The sequence below is a fragment of the Helianthus annuus genome, chromosome 4 (assembly GCF_002127325.2).
Source record: "Helianthus annuus cultivar XRQ/B chromosome 4, HanXRQr2.0-SUNRISE, whole genome shotgun sequence".
NCBI classification, from domain to species: Eukaryota; Viridiplantae; Streptophyta; class Magnoliopsida; order Asterales; family Asteraceae; genus Helianthus; species Helianthus annuus.
The window spans coordinates 65865219-65876813 of record NC_035436.2 but is presented as its reverse complement, the minus strand read 5'-3'; the positions used below and the strand labels follow the sequence as shown (position 1 = coordinate 65876813).

Below are 11595 nucleotides of genomic sequence, written 5' to 3'. Positions count from 1 at the left end.
TACCATTGCCGGGTTCTCTCCAACCAAGGTTAGGGTGATTTCGCCATCCTTGGTTGTAGGTGCCCGTTGGAGGACCCGACGGCCTAGGTCTATTATCAATGTAGTTTACCGATTCTTGTTGATCGTCTGTTTCTTTCATACAACTCCAATTTTCATGTGGCCCACCACACCCTTCACAAGCCATAACCGAGACCGTTTTTGTCATTTCCAATTTTTTTATTTTTGAAGAAAGGGCCTCGATTTGAGCTTGCAAAGAAGTGCTTTCATCAACCTTATGGGCGCCCGGGGCAATGGATTTATTGCCTCGGGGAGTGTGCCACTGAAAATTGGTTTGAGCAATTTCCTCAATTTGATTATATATTTCATGCGGGCGACGATTACCTAAAAGTCCCCCGGAGCTAGAGTCCAGTGTTTGCCTTGTGTGTGGCAACAGCCCATTATAGAAAGTGGACACTTGTTGCCATATCGCAAGGCCGTGATGTGGACACTTTCGCAATAGCTCCTTGAACCTTTCCCAAGTTTCATACAAGGATTCCCCGTCCTCTTGTGAATATGTATTAATTTCAGTCATTAATTTAGCCGTTTTAGCGGGAGGGAAATACTTATATAGAAATTTTTGGGCTAGTTCATCCCAGGTGTTTACCGATCCAGCTGGGAGGGCGTTAAGCCAAGCTTTTGCTCGGTCTTTTAGTGAAAAAGGAAACATTCAGAGGCGGATGGCATCATTTGATGCTCCATTGATCCGAAAGTTATCACATATTTCTAAGAAATTAGTAATATGTAGATGAGGATCCTCGTCCGCAAGCCCATGGAAGGTTGCGGAGTTCTGAAGCATCTGTATCAAATGCGGCTGAAGTTCGAAGTTATTGGCTTCAACATTCGGTGCATTGATGGCGGCGCCGAGGTTACCTACGGTGGGTCGTAGATAATCCATGAGGGTACGTTGGTCCGCCATTGGAAGTGGGTCCCCGAAACCTTCTCTTGGTTTTTGGCTTTTAGTCTTTTTCTGAGAAAGCGTTCGGGTTCTTCTAGAGGTTCTTTTATGTCCTTATTAGAACTGGAGCTCATACACTACGTAGGGTTGGCGTCTGGTTCCAAGTCCTGCAACAAAAACAGAAAAGAATGCTGGTCAGAAGGTTCACCACGGCCTCGTGCTCAATGAACACGGCTCGTGGTCGGAGTTACAGTGATTGTTTTCCAGATCCCAGTTACTGGAGAGTTGGACACGGCCCCGTGTTGCACCGACACGGCCCCGTGGTCAGCCTTCTGTAACTTGGAAAACTAAAAACTGCCAGTAACAACGCTGGGCACGGCCCGTGTCCGACCAGGCACGGCCCGTGCTGAGCTCTGCAGAAGCTGAAAAACTAAAAAAAAACCTAAAAAAATTAAAAAGAAAAAAAAATGATTAGGCCGTTGATTCCTAACTTTCTTAAAATCCTTGTGTCCCCGGCAGCGGCGCCAAAAACTTGATGCGTGTTAGTGTATATATGTTTTAGATATATATTTTAAGCCCTTTTTACACTTTTTAGCCAAGTTTTAAATTTATAAAACACGATATTTACTAACACTAAACACACATATGGGCAAGTGCACCCATCGTGGACGTAGTATAGTGTTGGTAAGATACCGAGGTCATCCAAGGACACAAGAGCTTTTAGTACCGGTTTATCCTCAACGTCTAATCTAATCAAAATGTTAGAAAAAGATTTTAAAACTGAGAAAATAAAACTAACTAAATGCTGAAAAATAAAATAAAAATAAAACAGATAGACAAGATGAATCACTTGGATCCGACTCGTGTATTAGTATAACCTTTGATTATTTTCGCACTTTTGCACTTGTTAAGAGATTATCTTAGTTATTGTAGTAGGCCCCTCTTTTGAAGGCGACGTTACCCTCAACCCAGTAGTTTGAGTCAGCAAGGATACAATCCTAAAGGGTCGAATTATTGAAAGATAATGAATTAAGTTATTAATGCAAATTATGGAAGGCCCCTCTTTTGGAGGTGATGTTACCCTCGACTAAGTAGTCTGAGTCAGCAGGGATACAGTCCTAAATAGTCGGGTTATAGTATTAATAGTAGTTAACTTATGAGGGGGTCAAAGAGTTTGGATCCCCGCCATCCAATACCTTTGGGTATTGAAGGAGATCCTACTAAATTTGACCCAGGTCCCTTGCAGGACCTCTAAACGCTGAACAAGGGCAAAACCCTTACCAAACCGTTCCCTTAACTCCCGACCAGGTAGCCAATATACCTCCATATAGACCGTGGAGATATGAATGGTGAAAATCTTTTATTTTATATAGACAGTAAAATAACGCCAAGACACCACGGACAAACGATAAGGAAAAGTCACCTTCAACATAAGCAACTAGTTATTAAAGTCATTAATACAAAACCAAATAAAAAGTGCAAAAGATTAAAAATAAAAAGTATTATACTAAACACTTGTCTTCACCAAGTGATGTAAGCGACTTAGGCAAACATGGCTTTGATTGTCAAGAACTCTTACGATCAATCTTGGATCCCGAGACGACTCACACACTCTATGATGGACAATGGATAATGGTGGTGGATGATGGTGTTGTGATGGTGGTGGGTGGTGGATGAAGTGTGAGAGAGGTAGTGTGCCAAGGGATGAGTTGCAATGAAGCCAAGCACTCCTATTTATAGGCTGAACAGAGGCCTGGGCACGGCCCCGTGTCCGCTGGGCACGGCCCCGTGCTTGTCTGACACTATCTCTCCTCATTAATTGTAATTCGCAATTACAATTAATGCGCCTATAGTACTTTGGGCACTCCCCCCGTGTTCACTGGGCACGCCCCCGTGGTGAGCAATAGAAGCTTCTACAGGTTTGTCTTTTCTGCTGCTTCTTGGGCACGGCCCCGTGCTCGCTGAGCACGGGGCGTGTTCAGTCTTCTGCCTTCTCTGTTTTGCTTGGGAGGATGCTGTCGAGGGGTCGGGCAATCCACTTTTGTTCCTTTTCTTGTATTTATGTTAGATTTAGCTGCCTTTTTGCTTCTTTTGTTAATTTGAGCTCGTTTAATCCTGAAAATATAAAAGGAAGACAAAAACACATTTTTTCCAACATTAGTACTAAAAAAGGGTTAGTTTTATGCCTCATTTGATGTAATTTATATGCTGCATTTTATACACATCAAGAAGCTTCCAAACACTCATGTATGGAAATTTCCTCGTGCCGCTTGATATTCTATTAAAGCCGACTGCATAATATCCCAGTCACTCTCGCCGTTTTTCCAACCGTTTCTTTGACGTTTATAAATCGATTGAAATCTTGTCCATTTGTTGTTGATATCAGTCCACTTGTCCGATATTAAATCCGGTTGCCGGTAATTGTCCCCCCTGCTGACGAGATCAAAAAAGCGTTCTCGGAGTTGTTTCCAAAACACAAATTTATTTTGGTTATTTGCTAAAAAAAGTACAATTTTAACAAGCAAATTATATGTATAAATTTAAAAAATAAAAAGTCTATAAAATCTTACAAATAAAAGAATCATTTGATACGTCGACCCAAGCTTGGGCTAACGCGTACACCTCTTCATCATCCCATACTTGCACGGTTTTTTCGTCCGAGTCTGTTGGTGCATATTTTGTACATCTGCCACTGTGCAAATAGATAGATAGAGCGTGTGTTGAATATTGTATAGAATAGAGTGAAATCCAGTACGAAACCAGGGTTCTATGATGTAACAGTACCTTCGTACGAAGGAAGTGACTTCGTACGAATGGACTGCATTGTAGGTTTGTACTGAAGTCAAGGACCAAGCTGGGTTCGTACGAAGGCACAGATGCATCTTCGTATGAAGCCCTGTTTCCTGTATATATGGTGCTTGGGTCTTGTGTTGGATAAGCTTTTGGTCCCTGAGGGGAAATGTTGTCCAACTGGTCTCGCGGTGTTGTAACGTTGGATTATCAATAAGAGACTAGATTATAAGTGACTGCTCGGTGTTCTATTCTATCTTCTACTCATTTCTTATCGTTTCTTGTCACACCCTGATATTTCCACGTATTACCGGTGGGGAGTATCGTGACGTAGTTGATATTAATACAAACCGAAACAAAAAGTATAATTAAATATTATACAAGCGGTTGTATGTGGATCCACAGGTGGATCTAAAACAGAAATATAAATATTGTTCAACAGACTTTAGACTTTTAGAACTTGCAAGATTCCTTATTAACGCCCCGAGCTCCCAGCCAATTACGTACGGTACCTGTCACTTAGTCTTTTTGGAAAAATACGTCAGTTTACACTGTAAATACAATTAACTGACTCTTTTGAAAACATTTATGAAAATTGGTTTAAATGCACATGGCACAAACATTTTATAACTTGGGACGATTATATTAATAATAATCTTATATTAGATTTACATGTTTGTCCAACATTTAGGGCCGGTATAAAAGCCGAACAAGATTAATCAACACACCACAAATATAAACTCACAAGAAGTTTCCCCACGAGTGAGTATATCTTTTACATACGCAACAGACAAGTGTATGCCTACACCCCGTGCTTAAGTCGTGGCCATTCACGCTTTTTGAATGAGCCAAGGATATCCAGGACACGGTCGTTAACCCCAATGTTATTTGTTATCAAGCAACACTGATTAAAGCGGGATTATACAATTTAACCATATTCGATTAAAAGGTTTCTACACCCGACCAAGCGGTAATAATTTACCGTATCCCAAGTATAAGGGAAAATAAGTTAAAAGTATTTACCTGAGCTAAATATAAATTAAACTCAGTCGTATATTCTAATCAGCAAGTGCAAGTACTTTTACCGGGGCTCTCAATCTAGAACGAAGTTTTATTAACCTATTAGATTCCTAACGGTCTCATTTAAGTTGTAACTTAGACCGGTTAGTTTTAAAGAAAGGTTTACGGTACGAAACGCTAGATTAAGCGGTGACCGGATTGGAATGTGATTTAGACCCGACAAGTATGAAGACTTGTATATAATGGGTAAACTAAATACATTCTGGATTTTAAAGTAAAAATGATAATGTTTGACCCGTTTCGGCTAATTTATGCAATTTAGTTACATAAACCATACCAAACGCGTATAGGCACAACGGGTAACCGAACGAGTCAAGTACAAGTTCCAATAGTTATTATGCTTAAATTATGTTGTGATACCAATAGGATATCAACAATTATGCCCCAAATGTATTTAAGACCAATTTAAGTCCCGAAAGGGTATTTTGGTCATTTTAAAGTTTATAAAAGAGGTTTAAACATAAACTGAGGTTCTGGTCTAAAACATTCTATAAAATATTTATTTTATGTTGTTATATCAGCAAGATATCATACATATGTGTGTTTAATCATTTATGGAAAAACTATGCACCGTAGGGGCATTTTGGTCATTTCACATATGCTTTTAAGGTTAAATTTGGAAATCTGAGTTCAAAACTTATACTTACTATTAAAGTATAAAAATTTATTTATAAAATCAGTAGGTAACAATTCTTAGGCGTTAAATATGGTTTTAAACCATACTATGCGCCTAATTAGCGCAAAAGTCGATATTTGACGATATTTGAGATGTTTAAGGAAATCTGAGATTTTTATCAGTCTTGAATGCTCAAAATATTTTATTTAATATATAACATCAGTAGAAAAAGGTTTGACATGTAAATGATGTGTAAAACTCATTTTATTAGTGAAAATGTCATTATCGTCAATTACCGAGTCCATGCAAGAACTCTATGTTATGGTCAGTATAAAATTTGATCAAAAATTCTAAAATTCCTTGAAAATTATATTAAAATAGTAGGTAACAATTTTGGTGACAAAAATTGGGTTTAAATATGATTTATGCTAAAAATGCAATTTAATTAACAAAAAGTTCTGTTTTACGATATCTTGCATAACTTTAGTTTGGGACCATAAACTGATGTCAAATTTTTGTGACATGCTTATATAATAGTAATAAAGCTTTTTGTCCTCTCACATTTTCAAAAATCTCGCTTTTATAATAAAAGGGCATAATGGTCAATTTTAAGCAAATAACGGAACATGCAATTAATCTCTGATTTCTAAGAGACCATGTAGTATAACTTCAGAGAGTTATACTAACACATAATATGGTCACAAAGGAATCCTAAGGCATAGCTAAACTAAGCTAAATCGGGTCAGAACTGAAAATCAAAGCAAAAGTCTACTTTTGCCACTTTCGGCTGCGAACCGAGCCTAAATTCATAATTGTCGGGTTGAACATGCCTAACATGTTCTTATATTATTTACCAAGTTATTTATGTGATAAAATGTATTTTATAGCTTCTACATTATCAGTTATGATTTATTTTGCAAAAACTGACTCGTTTGACTTTTCTGTTAAGTAGTTTGACCCGACAATTGACCAAGTAAATGTCGTAATTAAGAGGTGCCCTTTTAAGGGATTATCACCTACTTAATTACCAACACCTAGCCACTTTCAATTCAAATAATGGCTGGACCGTTATTGATTAATCACAAAGTCAAAGTATCATTACGATATCTTTGACTTTCGGTCATTAAGCTAATAAAATCTTAACTACAGAAACAAAGAACGCTTACAAGGGTCCTTAGCAAGAAGATTTGAACTAATAGAGCTTCTTTAATGACCAGGATGCCCCAGAGAACTCAGCTTGAGAGTTTGTTTGAAATTTTCTTTGAATGAGCAAGGAGAAGTGGCAACACAAGGCCCCTATTTATACTAATTCAGGTGATTCTAGGATGAAGCCAAGTGTTAAGGAGGTGTTAAGATCATCACAAGTATCCTATCTATTTGTAAAAACCATCAAAGAGTCCCTTGTTTCGAGTTATGTGAGTATAGGGTGGTTTGGGGAAGAAAGCATGCAAAAACCTGCACCTGTGCAGGGATTCCGTCAAAATTAGGTTGTCGCATCGCGCAACGGCAAGCACACTTCGAGGTCGCGCAGCGCGATGCTATAGGGGACCCGCTCAGCAAGTTTTAAACTTGGCAGAAATGACCCCTGGACCTTTTAAAGCATTAAATCTTTCGTTTTAGGCACAAATAACCCCTCTAGTTAGTACATGAATGATTTTAAGGTTATAATCAAACACCGTTAGGTCCGGTTTCGGTAGACGATAACCGAAAACACTAGTTTCACCATGTTGACGCTTTTAACCCTATGTTTTTGAAAGTTAACGTATTTATTACCAAACGATATCGAAACCTCGTGAATTTTTCGTCACTTGTTCTTGAGAGTATAATCAATCGTTACAAAGCCCCGGGTTCGTTAAAAGGTCACTCAGAGGTAGTAATTTAACATGTTGACACGTTTAACCCCCGTGTCTTGTAAACTTTCACTTTCTTTCACAAACGGCTTCATACGTTTCACAATTTATTCGTTTAAGAGTATAAACATCGCGTAGGGTTGTTGAAAGGCATAAATTTCACGTGTTGACACTTTTGATCCTTCCACACACATACTTTCTTTGTTTGCCAACTATAGTCACTCAAATTCAATTCATTACACGTTTAGAGTTCATGACACGTGTCTTTATTATATTGATCATGATTTTGCGAGGTGTTACATCTCTTCACCGAACATGTCGTTTGTGGACCAAAGCTCAGTCAAACTCGCCGGATCCTGAAATCATAATTGGTATCAGAGCTACGATACGGATTCAATCGATCTAACAGTTGATTGAATCACCTACACTAAATAATTTTTAATATGTCTTACTTGGTTCGCACAGAATCTAACGAGACGGTAGGGGCTTTGCTCGTATTGTCGACCTTTTAGAGTGTTGAGGAATCAAAAACCATGATTAAAGGTAACATAATTTCTGAAATACGAATTTGTTGTAGGGAGTTTGATGATTTGGTTAAGTTTTGTTTGATTTGACAATATAGAATCGAAACTGGATGAAGAATTGTCAGTTGGTCCAAACAAACATGATGCTTTTTGATGTATGGGCAATGCACACACTTCTTATGCTTTTTTGACTCCTGATAAAGTGAAGATAAGGGTTAATCTTGTTTTGTTATAATATATATCCAGGCACGGATTGTCGAAGCTGCAAACAGTGAACATAATTTAACCCTTTAGATTAGTTAATGAAGAAAGAGTGTGAAAAGCTACTTGGAAGGGATGCTCTTGCTGAGAAAGGGATGACTTATGGCTATGGTGAACTAAGGTACACTCAATTCTGTGAAGTTTAAAAGAATTTATGTCATGTCATGTTTCATGGGTTACGCTGACGAACCAAGGAACTATACCTTGAACTAACCTACCCGAACTGACCCTAGTTCTCGGTTCTATAGTTTAGGACATCTTCATAAGTAAAATATTTCTTTTAAATTATTTTGTAGGCAAAAAACAATTCAGTTGAATATATTCATACGTTTTCAACCGAAACCATAAGCAAATTCTTATTTAGTTAATCATGTGGATAGTCATTTCCCTTATTCAGTTCGGTTCGGTTTGGTTTTCGGTTTATATCAAATTAACCAAAAACCGAACCGGAGAACACCCTTAAGTCCAAGGTTGTTCTCTCATTAATATATATGTTCTATGATTGGTTTTAAGTTGTTAACTGTTGGGTTTTTTAAAATTGATTATGTGATACGGATCCACCATGACCCGATAAACAACCAGTTGTCGACCCATACGGTGACCCACTTTGCAGTTTGACCGAGCAACTGATATGGAGGAGTCAAACAATTATCTCAACTTATTTTCCTATAATTATTATGCATGCATTGTTTATGTTTTATTAGTCACCCACTATCTCCATGATACCTTTGCATTACCATCCATGATCCCATTATCTAGGAAGTATCCATCATGCACGTTTATTTCAGTTACATAGGATTTCCTTCTATTTAAGCAATTGTTGAATTAATGAAGAGAACAAGAAAATTGGCAGCAAATTTACGAATTGTTTTAGGTGTTGTTTGTTTTTTCTTCAAACACCTTCAAGGGAGCTGATGTCTGCAGGCATGCAGACATTACCCTTGAAGACTGTTTGTTTTTTTCTTTTTAAACAGAACTGAACTCAGCTTTTTTCATCTTAAAAAATAAGCTATGGACCCTCTTCTTAAAACATCTTCACAAAAACCCTAATATAATTCTCCCTCATATACGCTTAAAACATCAGCCCTCTTATCCTCGCCGCCGCTCCTCCTCCTCCGACCAGTTTTCCGGCGACCTCCCTCTTCTCCTCCGACCAGGTACCTCTCATCCGACCAGTTTTCCGACAAACTGCCCTCTTCTCCTCGTCGTCCGACAACCTCCTTCCTCCTCCGACCAGCCTTCCGGTGACCTCCCTCTTCTCCTCACCGTCTGACCACCTCCCCCTTCTCCTCCAACGTCCCTCTTCTCCTTGTAGACTGTAAAAAACAAACAGTCTTATATTTTCAGCTTGCAGATCTTCAGACCACATCTTCAGTTGTAGACATAAAAACATATGAAATCAGCTTGTAGATAATTTATGTCTACAAAAATAAACAGCACCTTAGTTACTTTCAGTTCAGTGTTTTTTATAATTTGGGAGATCGCCGATCTCGAACTCGGTACTATCATTATGTATGTAGATTGCTGAAAACGAAAGATCCCAACAGTAACACATGAGTTTGATGCCTAGAAGTTGACTTTGATCTGGTACCACCTCATTAACCGTTCGATGATGGTCGAAACTACTTTCAAGTCAAATTCAAGTGAAGATATTGAGAAGGAAACAAGTGGGATTCCTGGCGAGATAATTAGACACTATTTTTTTTTAATGAAAATTAGGTAGTGTCTCATGGATTGTAATGGAGTTGGAATGGGAATTCGCGCAGAAATTGAATTTTGATTTGTAATTTAGGTGTGTTTGTTTTGTAAAATGGAATGAAATCTGGATGAAATTAGAATGTAGATTCCTTTCTATGTTGTTCAATTCCAATTCATTTTCTTGTTGAAACCAACAAAATAAGGAGTGAAATCAACATTCCAATTATATTCCATACTAGGTTATCACCCGTGAATACTCACGGGTTGTTAATCTATCTTTCTTAACAACAAAACATATATACCAAAGGCACATCAAATGTAATGCATGGGTTTAATTTAAAAGCAAAACAAATAGTAGTTGAACTCAATGCATAATAAACTATCTTTGGATTTGGCAGTCCATTAACAATCGACACACATGGTTTTTAATTATGGGTTTGCAATTATTATTCTATTGAAATAATAGTGCTAATACCAGCGAATTTCGCGCTCTTGAAAAATTACATGTTTGTCCTTCTTATATAAATGATTTAGGTTAGATAAAAAACACAATATGAAGACAAAATTATAATGACAATCGGAGTTTAAAATACATAAAATAACAAACGCATTGTACTGGAAACATAAATAAAGGGGGGGCCAAAAGTTATTGTAATAATTTTTTTTTCCTGGTTTTAAACAAAAAGTGAAAGTGTATCACTGTTGCACTTATAATTGCTTCAGTTTCGTAACCAATAACTTGGAATTCGTTTTCGACCAATTGAAAAAACAATCGTCACCTAAGGAAATATGTTCACCTTCAAGTATATCAGTCCATCCAACGACACAGTACCTATGTTAGATAAAATGTGAAAAATATTATTAGTAGTACATATACAAATATGGTAAACGATGAATAATACATAAGAGAATAAAATAATTGACAAACCTTATTTGACCATCATATTGTGTGTATGAAGCTTCTTAACCCAAGTATCTCCTTTAACAACTTTGATCTTTATTTCAGAAAACTCATTTAAACCACTTACGTCAGTAATCAATTTGGGAAGGATCTACATTTTATAAGGATATTAAAAATATATTAATGTTAGTAAATGAAAAAAACTAAAAATTTACCAAAAAATTAAACTTAAAACAACATAGTATAATACCAATTCATTAGAGACTGTCATTGCGAAAAAAGGATAGTTAGGATCATCACTAAGTTGTCGATAACCTTCCACATTGTTAATATGTTCGTATTCTTGCTCAATCAAAGGAGTGTTCTTTAACAAAAGTTGACGACCGTGCTTATTGAATATGGTAATATTAAAATGTTTGACGTCGTTTAGTTTAAAACATAAAATATCCCCAGGATTTAACCTTAGATCTTCAATAAATTTAAACCAACCATCAGCAAAACAAAAATTTGGACCAATCTTTCTAATACGGACTTCCCATTTATGATTCTCAGATACGTTGAGTATAGCTTTGTTATCTGGTAACGGATAATCATAATGTTCTGAAAAAAAAAGTATCTGGTATAACCTGTAAAGAAATTAATTATAATAAAATTTATGAGTATTATTGTTTTAACAAATCGATACAAAAATAAAAATGTATAATAAAAGTACGTACCATAGGACTTTGTAAAGGATTTTGGATAATTTTACAAAATGGTTTCCCCCACTCTTTATTTGGATCATGACAGAAAAGCTTGAACTTGAAAGTACGATCACCAAGATAGTTGAAAATAATGAAGAAATATCCATGACCAAAGTAATTTAAAACCTCAGGCCATCCATCCGTAAAGTAGAATACATCTTCTATTAATTTGATGCGAACACGCCATGAATGCTTTTC

The 11595-nt window shown here is 37.0% G+C and overlaps 1 non-coding gene across 1 annotated transcript; it reads left to right on the top strand.

The window, feature by feature from the left end:
- Positions 1-470: 470 nt before the first annotated feature.
- On the top strand, positions 471-577 carry LOC118491909. Its single transcript, XR_004892354.1, has one exon. It is a non-coding gene; the product is annotated as a small nucleolar RNA R71 (small nucleolar RNA).
- The last annotated feature ends 11018 nt before the right edge of the window (positions 578-11595 follow it).